Source organism: Myotis daubentonii, chromosome 12 (genome assembly GCF_963259705.1).
Source record: "Myotis daubentonii chromosome 12, mMyoDau2.1, whole genome shotgun sequence".
Taxonomy (NCBI): domain Eukaryota; kingdom Metazoa; phylum Chordata; class Mammalia; order Chiroptera; family Vespertilionidae; genus Myotis; species Myotis daubentonii.
The window spans coordinates 30,847,583-30,863,290 of record NC_081851.1 but is presented as its reverse complement, the minus strand read 5'-3'; the positions used below and the strand labels follow the sequence as shown (position 1 = coordinate 30,863,290).

At 38.2% G+C, this 15,708-nt stretch overlaps 1 protein-coding gene across 3 annotated transcripts in view; it reads left to right on the top strand.

The window, feature by feature from the left end:
• The window catches only part of CTNNA2 (catenin alpha 2), a 1,136,278-nt gene that overhangs the window by 46,866 nt on the left and 1,073,704 nt on the right, over positions 1 to 15,708 (top strand). The window lies entirely within an intron of this gene.

Genomic DNA, 15,708 nt, shown 5'->3' with positions numbered 1-15,708 from the left:
ACTGGGGATGTGCCCGCAACCAAGGTACACGTCCTTGACCGGAATTGAACCTGGTACCCTTAGTCCACAGGCGGATGCTCTATCCACTGAGCCAAACTAGTTAGGACTGGAAATACTTTATTGATGCAGTCAATAAAATGTTCTTGGCTTACCTACTGTTAATTATCTATATTATAAAAGACCAGTGGCCATAACGCTATAACACTGTAATGACCAAACAACCAGTCACCAGGAGGTGCATTGATGGGTCTTGCGTCATAGTGGGTCTGGGGTTCCGCGGCCGTGCAGCGGGTCTAGGTCTCGCGCGATTTCACACGCTGGGCCTCTAATATAAAATAAAACCAGAAGGACCTTTGTGAGTCACTGAATTTACCTTTCTCAATTAGTACTTAAGTCACCCTACATGGATGCAATCTATCTGATTCTTAATGATATCGAGAGAGGAAAATCCGCAGCCTTTTAGGCAGACTATTCGAGAACCTAACAGAACTCATAGTCAGGGATCTCTTTCTCATGGATAGCCTCTCTGCTGCTGCTGCAATTTAACCTCATTTTTCCTTGCCCTGTTCTGGGAGGAAATAGAAACTAGATCACTTTTATGTTTATTATGCTTAGAGTAACTCATAATACAAAAATTTAAATAATGACTGAATTATTCTTGAGGTTTTGTTTCTTTCTTCATAACCTAAAACCTTTGCCTGTAAGGAGGGTTCGGGGCTTCAGATATCCCTCCTAATTTTGATGTAAGCATTTATTTCCTTGCTCTGTATTGTCCTTGGTGATTACCTGTGAGAAGCACTTTGTTTCAGAAACAGGGGACAGAGTGATAGGAGAGTTCTGAATGTTGCAATTTAACCCACTGTCCATGGGAGACATCTGGAGGAGTTAGTTGATATGCACATTTCAGAATGAAACATAATTCACTTTTTAGGTTTCCTTAGTTTAAAAAAACAACTTGTGTTTATCAATTGCCCATTTACTTTTAACCTCACTGCCTTTTTCAGTGGTTTTTGTTTGCATTTAAGTACCTAAGATTTGAGCCTTTTACTCCTGGGTATGAAGGCCTCTTATGGAACATACAATATTAAGCCCTTGGAAAGTTATGGTAAGTTCTTGAGCTGTAGCTCTCATTTTGCTTTTAAAATGATGGTTCTGCTTATGGTGGCATGAACTAGGGTGACTCTAAAATCATAAAATTCATTTCTTTTCACCCCTAGGTTCACATGCACAGATTAACTCTGCAGCTGTGACCACATAGGGTTGGCTTCCTCAGAGGGCATTCACACCTGTTGTTTTGTCAGGGTACTATTGTGGGTCTAAACCTAATTAAGTGAAAACGTTCAGGTCAGTGGAATTATCTGGTTAGCAGTGCTTAGGGCAGTGATGGCAAACCTATGACATGCGTGTCAGAGGTGACACGCGAACTCATTTTTTTGGTTGATTTTTCTTTGTTAAATGGCATTTAAATATATAAAATAAATATCAAAAAATATACATCTTTGTTTTACTATGGTTGCAAATATCAAAAAATTTCTATATGTGACACGGCACCAGAGTTAAGTTAGGGTTTTTCAAAATGCTGACACGCCGAGCTCAAAAGGTTCGCCATCACTGGCCTAGGGTTTTCCTGGTAGGCCTGGGCTTGATTTTGTTTTGTTTTTAAATGTGAAGCTCAATTCACGGCATTACACAGACTCTCCAGAGCTTTTACATCTATATATAACATGAATAAACATTCACACAGAGACACGCCCACCATTCAGACCAGAATTGACGCATAAGCATATTTTAGTTGTGTATAGGTATTTCTTGAAAAATATAGCTAATATTTTTGATATGTTTGGGTTATTTCCTAGGCTAGTAAAAGATTAGTTCACAAATAAGCACTCCCATAATGGTAGCTAACTCACCTCTAAATGTGGCACTACTTAGCAGACTGATGTAGCCATTTAATGACGAAAATGACATGTCCCATTAAGTACAGCTTAATCATATGTCATTTTATATTGATACTGCCATTCTTTGCCCATCTAGTAAAGCTCAGAAGAGGTACAGAATTCAGGTTTCATGGAAGTGTTAGTTACCTAGTTATCTATGTTCATTAATTAAACATATATTTATGGTACACAGTAGGTGCTGTGACAATATAATCTAAGATCTGTGGTCCCTGAGAAAGAAGATGCTTACTAAGAAGGATTCATGGTAGCTAACTGGGCTCAAATTAATAACAAAACAAAAAGACAACAATGCAAAATGGAGCCTAGCAGCCATTTCTACACAGGGGCCTCTCATGCAGATTGCACTTCAGGGAGAAGCCTGCACTGAACTGCGTGCCCCTGCAGGGAGGTACCTGCCTGCACTGTGCTTCTGCCTTCTGAGCCAGCCCTTGCAAAGGAGTTCCTGGAATCCTATTTCAACTAATAGGACTGAGGTTATCCCCATTCAGTTTGAACCGTCCAACTCCAACCAATCAGAAAGGCTCTATTCTGACCACTCAGGACAGTCCCTTTAGGACCAAACTGCAAGGATTTGGAGTCCTATCTGCATCAAGATGGGCCAATCATGGATCAGGGGCAGGGACTTTTATCTATATGAACCAGCTCCCGGCTGGCTTGGAGCACACACTTGACCTTCTACCAAAGACGGAAGACTATTCCCCTGGCTAGCTGAAACACTGGCGATACCTTGCCAGAGTGAAGCAGAAGAGACCAGCACAGTAAAAGCAGACTGGCAGGCAGCAGAACAGAACAGACAACCAGGAGCAGAGGGGAGCTGTCTAGCCTGAGAGGGACCCGGCCACAAGGTTGCCTCACAGCCTTGCTGTGTCACAATTGAGCTGTTTTGCACTGAGTAGTTTTCTTCCTCACTGCACCCCAATTTGGGGACTCCTGTTGGTGTTGAATTGATGCCATCAACCATTAATTGACAGATGTAATATGAATCCCACCATTCCCTACAGGGGCGTATGATGTAATAGGAAACATAACAAACATAAAATATCTATTATAGAGAGTAGAAGACACTCAGCTCCACATACAGCTATAGAAGCTAAGAGTAGCAGGAAGAACTAATTTCCTATTTGGGGAATCACACTAGTTAGGGCAGCAAAGAATACAAGGATTGGAGCATAAGGAAATGGAATAATATGGGGAGATGTTCTAGCCAGAGAGCAAATTATAAGCCAAAACTTATATGCAGTAAGACTCACAGTTTAAATGGAAACTTTGGGAACTGTTTGTTTTGATCTGCAGTTGAGTAGTGGTGGCAAATAATGATAAAGCCTGATAGTAGAGGCTTTGAATGTCAAACTAAGGAGAACATTCCTTCCAATTGTAGAACCTTTGTTTAGCATCTTGGAGATATTGAATAGATATATTCATCTCCCCCCCCTCCCCCCCCCCCCCCCCCCCCGTCTCAGTCTCTCTTCCTCTTCCTGCACTCCCTATCCCCTCATTGCCTCTTGCCATCTTTAAATTGTCTGCTCCTCAAAGGTTTATCCTTAGTTTTTATATACTCAGCACTTACTGCAGATGATAGACCGGACTTTGATAGATGAATGTTGAATAATTAAGCCTGGATTTTACTCTGTAGATAGTAGAGAGGTCGGGCATGTTTTAGGATGGTATTTGGGGAGCTGAAATTTTGGAAATTACTCTTGGTATTATTGGATCAGAAGAAGCATTAAATGGAGCTGATATTGGAGTTAGATTGTCAGAGGCTGTTTCCCTACCATGATATTGATTTACACATATGGTACTTCAGGCTAATTACCTGGAAACTTCTCAACCCAATTGATTTCTAGGCCTTATACTTTGGAGATTATGATTTGTGGGATGGCACCAAGGATCTGGATTTTGATTGTGATATTTTGCCAGGTCTGGGAACTACCAACGTAAGTGAGATATAATGAGGGACTGACCTCATTTTTCTGTGGAAGTTGAGGACTGGGATGCACTCAGGAAATGTTACAGAGAAATAGACGAGTAAACTTGGGAACAAGTTATTTCCAAATAGTAGGGAAGAATCAAAGTTGACATGGCTTTTAAACCTGAGGCCGAGAGGATGGTGATGTCTTCGCTGAAGCAGTGTGTTTACTGGTTGTTGACAGACATGATTAATTGCACGATAGATAGGCTGAGGGACTGGCCGGAGTAGGAGGACATCCAGGATCTCAGTCTAGCAGAGGAGAGGATTCCACGGTTGCTTGGAAGTGAGGACAGAACAGGGGTTACATGTTAAAAGTTGATTTTTATAAAAGCCTATAATAGTGATTAGGATGATGATGAAAATAGAAATATTACTAATCATTATAAAAATTACCATTTATGTGGCAGCCCACTGCTAAGAAATTTACATACGGTATCTTGTATCATCTTTAAAACACTGGGAGAGCCACAATTTACAGGAAAAGAATTGGGACTTTGAGAAGTTAGTTTGCCTGTGATAAAAAATCTAGTGAATGCGGAATGTCGGTTTTGGTGACTCCAATGCCTGACTCACTACTCCAAGAAAATCTTTGTGCCTTAGGAACAAAAGAATGGATAAAGATCAGCTACAGAATTTTTTTTACTTAGTTGAAAGAGAAAATGACAACTTGGAGAAAGAGGTTTTTTGGTGGTGTTGTTTTTTTAGCTGTGTCTAATATCTAATGCTTCAGAGAAGTACATTTGTTTCAGAACTTGGGAAAATTGACTGGCTTTGGCAGTTTTGGAGTTCATTGGCAACCTCTGCGGTCAGTGAAGTAGAGACAGAAGGAGACAAGTAACAAGATAGAAGTTTGTCTGTAGAGACAATGGGAGGTTGAATGTAGCAGCTCTATCAGCAAGTTGGTAGTTATGGAAAAGAAAGAAAAAGGGCCTTTCTCTGAAAGTTTAGGGTGAACATGTCTGTGCACTTTTAAAATGCAGAAATAGACTTGGTAGAGTCTGTTTGTTATGTAACTCTAAAAGTGGTATTGAAATTGCCTTTTATTCAGGTGGCTGGCTTCGAAGGGTGAGCAAAACAATTGGAGAAAATGGCAAATGTAGATGGTTGGGTGCGTAATGATGTGCCTTTGTCTCTTTTATACTCTGGTGAGTATGAAGAAAACATGATGGATATTAGGAGGCAAAAGAATGCAGAGCTCCTAAGCCTCTCAATTCCAGAGAATAGAGTGTGACTGTGGTAGCAAAATAATCGTAAGCACACAATTACCTACAGAGCCACAGACAGAAGCTGAATTGTGACTGTATCCTAGCGATGCCTTAACTAGAAAAAAATGTTAACAACGAGCTGTTTACTTACCCTCACCGCTGGACATTCATCCCAGATTTCATCTTGTATTTTGTTCCAAGTATTACCTTTTTAATACTATTTTTTTTCATTTTTATTGAAATATAATTAACATACCATAAAATTCACCCTTTTACATGTAAAATACAGTAGTTTTAGAATATTTGCAAGGTTGTGGAACCATCACCACTATCTAATTTTTGAACTTTTTTCTAATTCCAAAAAGAGAGCCCCATACTCATTCACAATCACTCTGCATTCCCCTCTCTTGCCAGCCCCACTGCCTGCATAGTGTTTGCATATATTTGCCTATTCTAGACATTTTTATATAAAGGGAATTATACAATATGTGACCTCTCGTGTCTGGTTCCTTTACCTTACCATACTGTTTAAATGCTCATTCATGTTGTAGCATTTATCAGCATTTCATTTTTTTAATGGCTGAATAATATTCTATTCTGTGGATATAGCACACTTTATCCATTGTTCAGTTGATGGACATTGGGCTGTTTCCACTTTGTGATTATTATTAGTAATGCGGCTGTGAATATTAGTGTACAAATATTTTTGTGAACATATGCTTTTAGTTCTCTTGAATATGTATGTATATACCTAGGAGTAGAATTTTGGTTAGATGATAATTCTTTGTTTAATTTTTGAACAACTACCAAACTATCTTAAAGACAGTGTACCATTTTACATTCCCTCCACCAGTGTATGAAGGTTCCAGTTTTTCCACATCCTTGCTCACACCTGTTACCTTCCCTCTTTGTGACTAGAGCCATCCTAGTGAGTGAGAAGAGGTATCTCATTTTGGTTTTGATTTGCATTTCTCTACAGACTAATGATGTTGAGCACCTTTCATGTACTTATTAGCAATTATATGTTTTCTTTGGAGAATGTCTATTCACATAAATCTTTTGCCCATCTTTAATTGAGCGATTTTTTGTTATTGAGTTCTAATAGTTCTTTAGATTTATTTGATAATAGACTATCATATGAAAATATTTGCAAATTTTTCCTTCAATTCTGTCTTTTTACTTTTTGGTGTTATCATCTGAAGCACAGATGTTTAATTCTGATGGAGTCAAATTTCTCTATTTTTTCTTTGTTTGATTATCCTTTTGGTGTCCTAGCTAAGAAACAATAGTCTAGTCCAAAATCATAAAGATTTGCATCTATGCTTTTTCCCAAGAGGTTCATAGTTTCAATGTTATATTTAAACCTTTGATCCATTTTAGTTAATTTTTATATTTGTTGTGAGATAGGGTCTAACTGCATTCTTTGCCATATGGACTTCTAGCTGTTTCAGTGCTTTTTTGTCTGCAAAAGTCAATTGACCATAAACATAAGGGCCTTTCTCAACTCTCAATTCTATTTCATCAATCAATATGTCTATCTGCATACCAATACCACATTATTTGATTGCAGTGGTTTTGTAGTTTGTATTGAAATAATTTTACCTTTTAATATTAACTACTGTAACATTTTATGAATCCAACTTAAAGTTGGTGTTTTTGAATAATATAATAAAGTAGAATTATCTGCTAACTTATGTTCTTGGTCACCTAGGCTGAAAAGTTGATTTTTTTAAGTCTCTCTGGCTGAAAACTTGATGGGGCTTTGTAGTCTCTGATTTATCTGAATGAAGACAGGGGAAAAGAGCCTACCTGGATCTTACTAGGCTAAAGAGATATTAATGATTATGATCATAGAAAATCTAGAAAAAATAAAGCATTAGTCAGGATTTCACATCTATCATTTGAATATGATTTGTACTATAACTGTACTTAACATTTTTGGGTTTCCTTTTGGACACACATATATAACATGAAAAGAAAAGCTTTGCTGCACTCATATAATCATGTGCATGTGGAACGTGCTGTTGAGCAGCATGTCACTTTCCTTTTATTAATTTGAAAGAGTACATCTAGATAAATTGCAGATGGATATTAAAACTGGAATCCTTGCCCTGACTGGTTTGGCTCAATGGATAGAGCGTCAGCCTGCGGACTCAAGGGTCCCAGGTTCGATTTCAGTCAGGGGCATGTACCTTGGTTGCGGGCACATACCCAGTAGGGAGTGTGCAGGAGGCGGCTGATCAATGTTTCTCTCTCATTGATGTTTCTAACTCTCCATCCTTCTCCTTTCCTCTCTGTAAAAAATCAATAAAATATATTTTTAAAAAACAACAACATAAAACTGGAGTCCTCATTTGATGCTAGAATTGTGTTCCGTCTGTGTACTAATGAACTTATATTATTGAACTTATTTTCTAAGACATGAATGTGAGTAACAAATATACAAACAACATATGCACTCACCTACCAATAATATATTTATTCATGGCATAGTACATTGTGTACGATGAGCGAAGTGCAAATCCAGCTGACATGACCAAGTATGTGATTCGTCATATTTTGAAGACATTATTTGTCATGTATTTGGAAAAAAAAATCATCTAATAATAGGATCTCTATATTTTTTTCCTTCTCTCAGTATTATTTTCTTTTATGAATGTGTATATCACACACACACACACACACACACACACACAAAATGTGTTCATTATTCTTGTATACTTTATGACTGGATTCAGAGTTGTTTGGTTTGGATAGACACCCACCAAGCTTTAAGTAATAACATGCCCTTTGTCTCTTTAGGACAAAAAATGATTTTTTTAAAACTAAAAGTTGTATTGTACACATAATGGTCAAGACCATACACTGCAGTTAATTGGTTGTTTTTGAAATTTATTGTGTATGGAAAAGTGTAGTTATACTTTCTCTTAAAATCATTGTTGGTCTCCATTGGGTGTGGTCTATAATCCATGTGTAGGGATTGGGAGAGGGTCCATGTTTGGTCAAAACAACCTTATTTTATTCCATAAGGAAAGTAGGAATATAAAATTTGACATTAATTATGTAAATAGTTATTTATACATATAATTTATGAATTTTTGTTTTAAAATCCTGTGCAAAATGTGAACATGTCTTTGAGTCACATATTGTTCTTTATTCCAACTCATCATTATGCTATGTGGAACTCCCCAAGTACGGTGCAACATGTACTTAGTTCTCATTCATTTGAAACAGCATGATTTGCTAAATTACACATTGGTCATTCAAAGTCAGCACATCAGATGCAGTCAGAGGCTGGGTTGAATGGTGTGTTTCTGCTCCCAGCTTAGAGCATGGCCAGTGTTCCTTCCATCATCACAATGGAGACCGTCTCCTGGAGGCATTCCTGGAGCACAGTCTGATGAGACTGCACAGATGGTGATGGTGCAAGAGGCATTTCTTTCCCTCCACACCAGTTTGGTCCTGCTACATGTAGATTTATATATAAATCACCCACTTTGAACCATCACCTAAAATAGGAATGCAGCTACCCTTGCTATAGGGGGATACAAAATATGCAGGCTGAGCCAATGTTATAAAAATATCCTATTAGATTTCATTTTATTGTTTTTATGATGTAATTTTGAACTGTTTTTAAAAATGGGAATCGCAGGTTCTAACTCTGTGCTACTTAAACAGACCATAATATAACATGTATGCTAGTGGAAGCCAGTCTCCAAAAGGTGAATTAACTCTAGTCACTGCTCCCTGACACATTTTAATAGAGCTTCCTGAAAAGACAGACAGAATATTTTTAGCTGGGAGAGGTGAATATGGATGTGTAAGTTCCTCTATTTTTAAATGGAGGAACTTACACATTCTTAGCTTATTTTAGAAATGCTACTCTGTGGACCATGCATATTTGCATTGATTTTCATGGGACAAAAGTGAAGTTAATTCACACTTCACCACAGTAGTCTAGTTTCCAACACTTTTTATTACACCATTTTTAAAAATGGTGAGCTTAGGCTTTTTTCTCAAATGTGCCTAAATTTGGCCTAATATGTGGGGCAATGAGTAGAAAGAGCACCCCGAAAGAGCATCTCCTGGATACTTTTGCATTCCTTAGAATTTTTTTTTCTACTTTTACTCTGGAGGTCAAACTTGACCACTTTATTATGTTAATACTAGAGGCCCGGTGCATGAATTCATGCGTGGGTGGGGTCCCTCAGCCTGGCTGGTGATCAGGGCTGATTGGGGCCATCTCATCCAGTCCAAATCGGGGTTGATCGGGGCAGGCTGGGCCAGGGGAGGGACTGCAGGAGATTGGCTGGCTGTGGAAGGTTGGCTGTGGGAGCTCACTGACCACCAGGGGGCAGCTCCTGCATTGAGCATCTGCCCCCTGTTGGTCAGTGTGCATCATAGCAACCGGTTGACCAGTTGTTCGGTTGACCATTCTTAACAGTTGCTTAGTCTTATATATATATATATATATATATATATATATATATATATATATATATATATATTATATACTGATATTAAAAGCTACTAGTTTATAGGTATTTCCATGTCTTGATGTATTTTTTTTTTAGTTGAGCTGTTTAAACCAAGCATTATTTTATTTTATTATTATTATTTTTAATTGAGTCTTTATTGTTCAGATTATTACATTTGTTCCTCTTTTCCCCCCCCCCCCCCCATCCTCCCAGCTCCCACCCCACCCTCTGCCCTCACTCCCCACCCACTGTCCTCATCCATAGGTGCACGATTATTGTCCAGTCTCTTTTCGCATCTCCCACACCCCTTTCCCCCCCAAGAATAGTCAGTCCATTCCCTTTCTATGTCCCTGATTCTATTATGATCACCAGATTATTTATTCACTTGATTCTTAGAGTCACTTGTTGATAGATGCGTATTTGTTGTTCATAATTTGTATCTTTACCTTTTTCTTCTTCTTCCTCTTCTTAAAGGATACCTTTCAGCATTTCATATAATGCTGGTTTGGTGGTGATGAACTCCTTTAGCTTTTCCTTACCTGTGAAGCTCTTTATCTGACCTTCCGTTCTGAATGATAGCTTTGCTGGATAAAGTAATCTTGGTTGTAGGTTCTTGGTATTCATCACTTTGAATATTTCTTGCCATTCCCTTCTGGCCTGCAAAGTTTCTGTTGAGAAATCAGCTGACAGTCGTATGGGTATTCCCTTGTAGGTAACTGGGTTTCTTTCTCTTGCTGCTTTTAAGATTCTCTCTTTGTCTTTTGCTCTTGGCATTTTAATTATGATGTGTCTTGGTGTGGTCCTCTTTGGATTCCTTTTGTTTGGGGTTCTCTGCGCTTCCTGGACCTGTAGGTCTATTTCTTTCTCCAGGTGGGGGAAGTTTTCTGTCATTATTTCTTCAAATAGGTTTTTGAATATCTTGCTCTCTCTCATCTTATGGCACCCCTATAATTCTGATGTTGGTGCGCTTGAAGCTGTCCCAGAGGCTCCTTACACTATCTTCGTATTTTCGGATTCTTTTTTCATTTTGCTTTTCCGGTTGGGTGTTTTTTGCTTCTTCGCATTTCGAATCTTTGACTTGATTCTTGCGCTCCTCTGGTCTCCTGTTGGGTGTCTGTATAATATTCTTTATTTCAGTCATTGTATGCTTAATTTCTAGTTGGTTCTTTATCACAACATCAAGGGTCTCATTAGATTTCTTGAGGATCTCACTACATTTATCGGCGGCTTCTAGACAGTTCTTAAGAGACCTTAAATGTGTGGTTCTGAACTCAATATCCTCCATTGACAGTTTTGTCCTGTTTCTTTGTCTCCGCATTTTTTATGCTTTCTTGGTATACCCCCAAGTGGTCTTTGTGCGCAGTCTTGTTGCCTTTAAGCCTTGATTGATGTCGGCAATACCGGGGGTGATTTGACCTCCAGGCTAAACCAAGCATTATTTTATTATTTACTTTTTATTTTTTTATTTTCTGCCTCTCCCACTAAAATAGTAAACTCTATAACAGTGGTTCTCAACCTTCTGGCCCTTTAAATACAGTTCCTCATGTTGTGGCCCAACCATAAAATTATTTTCATCACTACTTCATAACTGTAATGTTGCTACTGTTATGAATCGTAATGTAAATATCTGATATGCAGGATGGTCTTAGGTGACCCCTGTGAAAGGGTCATTCAACTGCCAAAGGGGTCGCGACCCACAGGTTGAGAACCGCTGCTCTATAAGGTCAGGGACTTGTAGTCATCATAAAGAACCTGGCAGACATACTAAAATGTAAACATTTATCTTGTGAGCAATAGGAGGCATTCAGGATTTAAGTAGGGGAAGGAACTGATCAAATTCACATGTTTAAAATACAGATGGGGTTTGGAGAAGGATCTTGGTGGCCTGCTGAGGGAGCATGTCTGGAGGCAGGGAGAGGACTTGGAAAGCTGATAAGAGATGATGGTGGCCTGATTTAAGTGGTAGGTTGGAAAGTCATGGATGAATCTAAACAATATGAAAGTGGTAGAATTATGGGAGTTGGTGCATTACGATGTAAGTGATGCTTGTGAAAGGAGGAATTAGCTGGTGGATACATGTATGAGGAGAAAACACAATGAGTTAAATTAGTCAAACAAGTGCCTGAAGTCTGTCAAAAAGAAATATCAAGTAGATTTTTGGAAATCAGAATCTAGAACTCAGGGGAGAGGTCTGTGCTGGAAATAACAGAATTTATCAGAGCATATATTGATGGCTATGGACAAAGATTTTCCAGAAAAAACATATTAAGAGAAGACTGGAAGACTGAGTGGAGCGCGAGGATTTGTGACATTTATGGAATAAATAGATGAAATAGAGCCCACGAAGACAGAATGAGGAGAAGCCAGAGAGGTAGGTAGAGAACCAGGCGAGTGGGGTGCTGTGAGAAGAGCATTTTGGGAAGTTTGTGGCCAGCAGCATCAGGTGATGCACAGGAAGCAAGGAGAAGGAAACATCTATCGGACTTTTATTGAAGCAGCATTTACCAGGGGTCTGTTGTGTGAATGTGGTCTTCAAAAGTCCCAGTTAATGCTAGCCACCAGCCTTCAAAATATGTCATAAAAAATCTAATTACAGTTAATTCCTGATAATCTAATACAGGTTTTGCCTTCTGACCATTTCTATCTTGTGACATAGAAACCCACACATGAAACCTATATATTCACGTTGACCAATGTCACCCCAATAAATTTTATAAATAAAATTTGAAAAAAAAATTGAAAGTGCAAAGAAAGACTTTTCCCATGTTGCAGGGAAAACAAAAGATAAATGAAGGGCCATCTTTTCCTTATTCAGGTCCAACTACATAATTCACAGGAAAAACATATTCGTTCCTATGAAGAATAGTTTCATTAAGAGAAAAATGAATATTTTCATAACGTTGCTAACCAGAGTGGTTCTCCACTTTTATTTTCAGGGAAGCCAATCTACTGTTTATTGAAATTGTACCTCAACATGCAGAGACCCAAAAGATGAAATGCTGACACACTTAAATGATTTCTTTTATTTCACTTTCTTGATGTTAGCTGTGCACAGACAGGCAGTCAGTCGTATGAAAGAGTTATGATGATTTGGATGAAAGAGAACAGAATATTTTGGCATGAAATGATGAGAAAATAACTGGAAAAACTGTAGGAAAAATGAAAATCCAATTTTAGTATTATTTTGTTCTCTTTCGTTTGATACTCTGTATAGTGCATACCTGCTCCTTGTGATGAAGTGAAATACTTGTTACCTTGTATTTGAAAACTGAATTCTACTTTAACTTCTTGCCATTAGAACATCTTCTATACTTAAAGTTCTTACAAAAATGACATGTTAAAAACAGAAGTAACAGCTTTATGATTTGTTCTAAAAATACATGATAAAATTCAAAATGCTCAACAGGGACACAAATCTAAACAAAAAGAAGACACTAGACCCAACAAATACACATTTGAATAAATATATAGGAAAGACGTAACAAATTTCCTAAAGTAGCTACTTTTTAAACCAAAGTTGAGGACAAGAAAACTCAGTTGGAAAAGAAAACTTATTTGGCTACAGTATCTTGACAATTTAAAGATCTTTGCGATTCCATGAGGCCAATTTTATAAAGTCCTACTGCTCTTTCCTTTTTTGAAGTTATCATTTGTCACCCATTCTCTTTGCCAAATGGATTTCTTCTCTTCTCCAAAAGATGGAATTTTCCTTGATTTTCTTATAAACCTTAATCTGGCAATTGTAGGTATTTTACAGCATTTTAAATCTGTGTCCACACTTACTGGGTATATGGTTAAGTGTGACGAAAGCATGCTAGTCTACTTGACTTTACCTGAGGAGGCCTTTCAGTTTCACATTCTGTTCCATTGCTCAAGCAGGAAGGCCTTTCTTCCTCAACTACCTTCCCCTTCTCATTTCCACATGGCCAAAAAGGAAAGGAGCAGCTCAGCTGTTCTTGCCCCTATTAGCCTTCACCTTTCATCCCAGTCAAGTAGAGGCAGAGTTTTGGAGAATCCCTGAAGCCTTTGGCTGTTCCTTATGGGAATGCCACGGCCACGGCAGGTGAGCCACGGCTCCGTGTATTTCACAACACAGCATACTGGGAAGAAGTCAGAATCCGGCCATGACTCTTCAACCCCCAATGTTTAGGCTTTGAGGGGCAGTACCAACTGGAGTCTCTAACTGTGGACGGAACGAATAGTTTGCAGTTGAGAGGGACAGCCCAGAAAAATTCACTGAGCCAGAGAAGACTGGACTGTTCTTAGAAGATGCCTGCAGACGTTGTGGGTCAGGCGTTACACACCCTGACCTCAGAGAAGACACCAGATCTTCTTTCTTTTCAGACATCATATTAACACTTGTTATACTATCCCACTTACGTATAGTAGGTTGGTCAATTCTTAGCGCATCTTGTAAATTGTCTTCATAGCATGTTCTTGTCCTAGTCTTCTTTGTGTCTGTTCCTCAATATAATGCCTGGCTCATCATAAGTGCTAAATAAGTATTTGTTTCATTTATTAAATGTTGAACCCATTTTATATTTAAGTAAGACATACTGACATTTCTAATTTTATACCAAAAATTCATTCATTTAATCACTTATTTTTTAAAACGGCTTTCTATGTCTTGAGAAATAATGCAAAAAGCAAAATTATTGCTTATTTTACCATCTAGAGCAGAGGTTCTCAACCTGTGGGTTGTGACCCCTTTGGGGGTCGAACGACCCTTTCACAGGGGTCACCTAAGACCATCGGAAAACACATATATAATTACATATTGTTTTTGTGATTAATCACTATGTTTTAATTATGTTCAATTTGTAACAATGAAAATACATCCTGCATATCAGATATTTACATTACGATTCATAACAGTAGCAAAATTACAGTTATGAAGTAGCAACAAAAATAATTTTATGGTTGGGGGTCACCACAACATGAGGAACTGTATTAAAGGGTCGCGGCATTAGGAAGGTTGAGAACCACGGATCCAGAGGAAAAGGAAAACAGTAAGGGATTGCCACAGTTGTGTTGGGTCTGTTGGAAGTTTTATGCACAGTGCATTATGAGGGCCCTTAGGGGAATAGCGACTCGGAGAGGTTAAGGAGTCGATTTCAGCTAAGTTGACGAATGAGCAGGGGTCTGCCTGGAAGGTCGTGGGTATGAATGCATGTCAATGTGGCAGAAATGGTGCATTAGGTGAATGTACTGGGGACTGAGAAAAGGTAGGAGCGAGCAAAGGCAGAGCAGGGTCAGATCCTGGCAGCATGCCATACTAACGAATATGAGAAGTACTGAAGGATTTATGAAGGGGCTCAAGTGCATTTTTTTTTGTTCTTCTCTGCTTCATCCTTCACCTAATTTTTGATGTGCCATCTCATGTGCCCTCCTAGGAAACTATTAGGTCTTAGAACATTAAGCCATCCAGGAATTGATGGAGGACTTGATACCCTTGCCACTTCATGGTTGGGTCTGCGCTGGAAACTCCACTTCTCTATTCAATATCTCTTTGGGCAGATTTAAATTCAGTATCCGTTAGCCTTAAGCAACAGACATACACTGAGACTTCTTTTTTAATCTATTTATATAAAACATAATTACTTCTCATTCCAAAGCTCTTTCAGATTTGAACATAGTTATATTTATTGTGGGACTACCTAGGCCATAAGTTTTAAAAACACATTTTATTACCTTCTAAATTAAGACAGCTGAACTAAAACGTGACCATGGCTTATAATGACTAGTTAAATTGCAGTAATGGCCTCCTCAACACAGTAAATTGAAATCATTATGTACCATCCTCACATTATAACAGAATTACCTTATAAGGCTTAGAGATTTTATTCTACATCCTGATTCATAAAAGTGTTCAACCAGGGCTTTCATGTAATGAATAAATTTATATTTAAATGTTAATGATATCGCTATTTATAATTAAGGACAAAACTTCAGGGTTTTCACAGTCATCCTTTTCTCCTGGAATCTAAAGAAAGGTAGATTTACTTTAACATTCATTGGTATTCTGATATTTTATTCTTCATGAAATTTTAATGATCCAGAATAATATATGAAATCTTGCTATATCGGTTTCAAGTTAT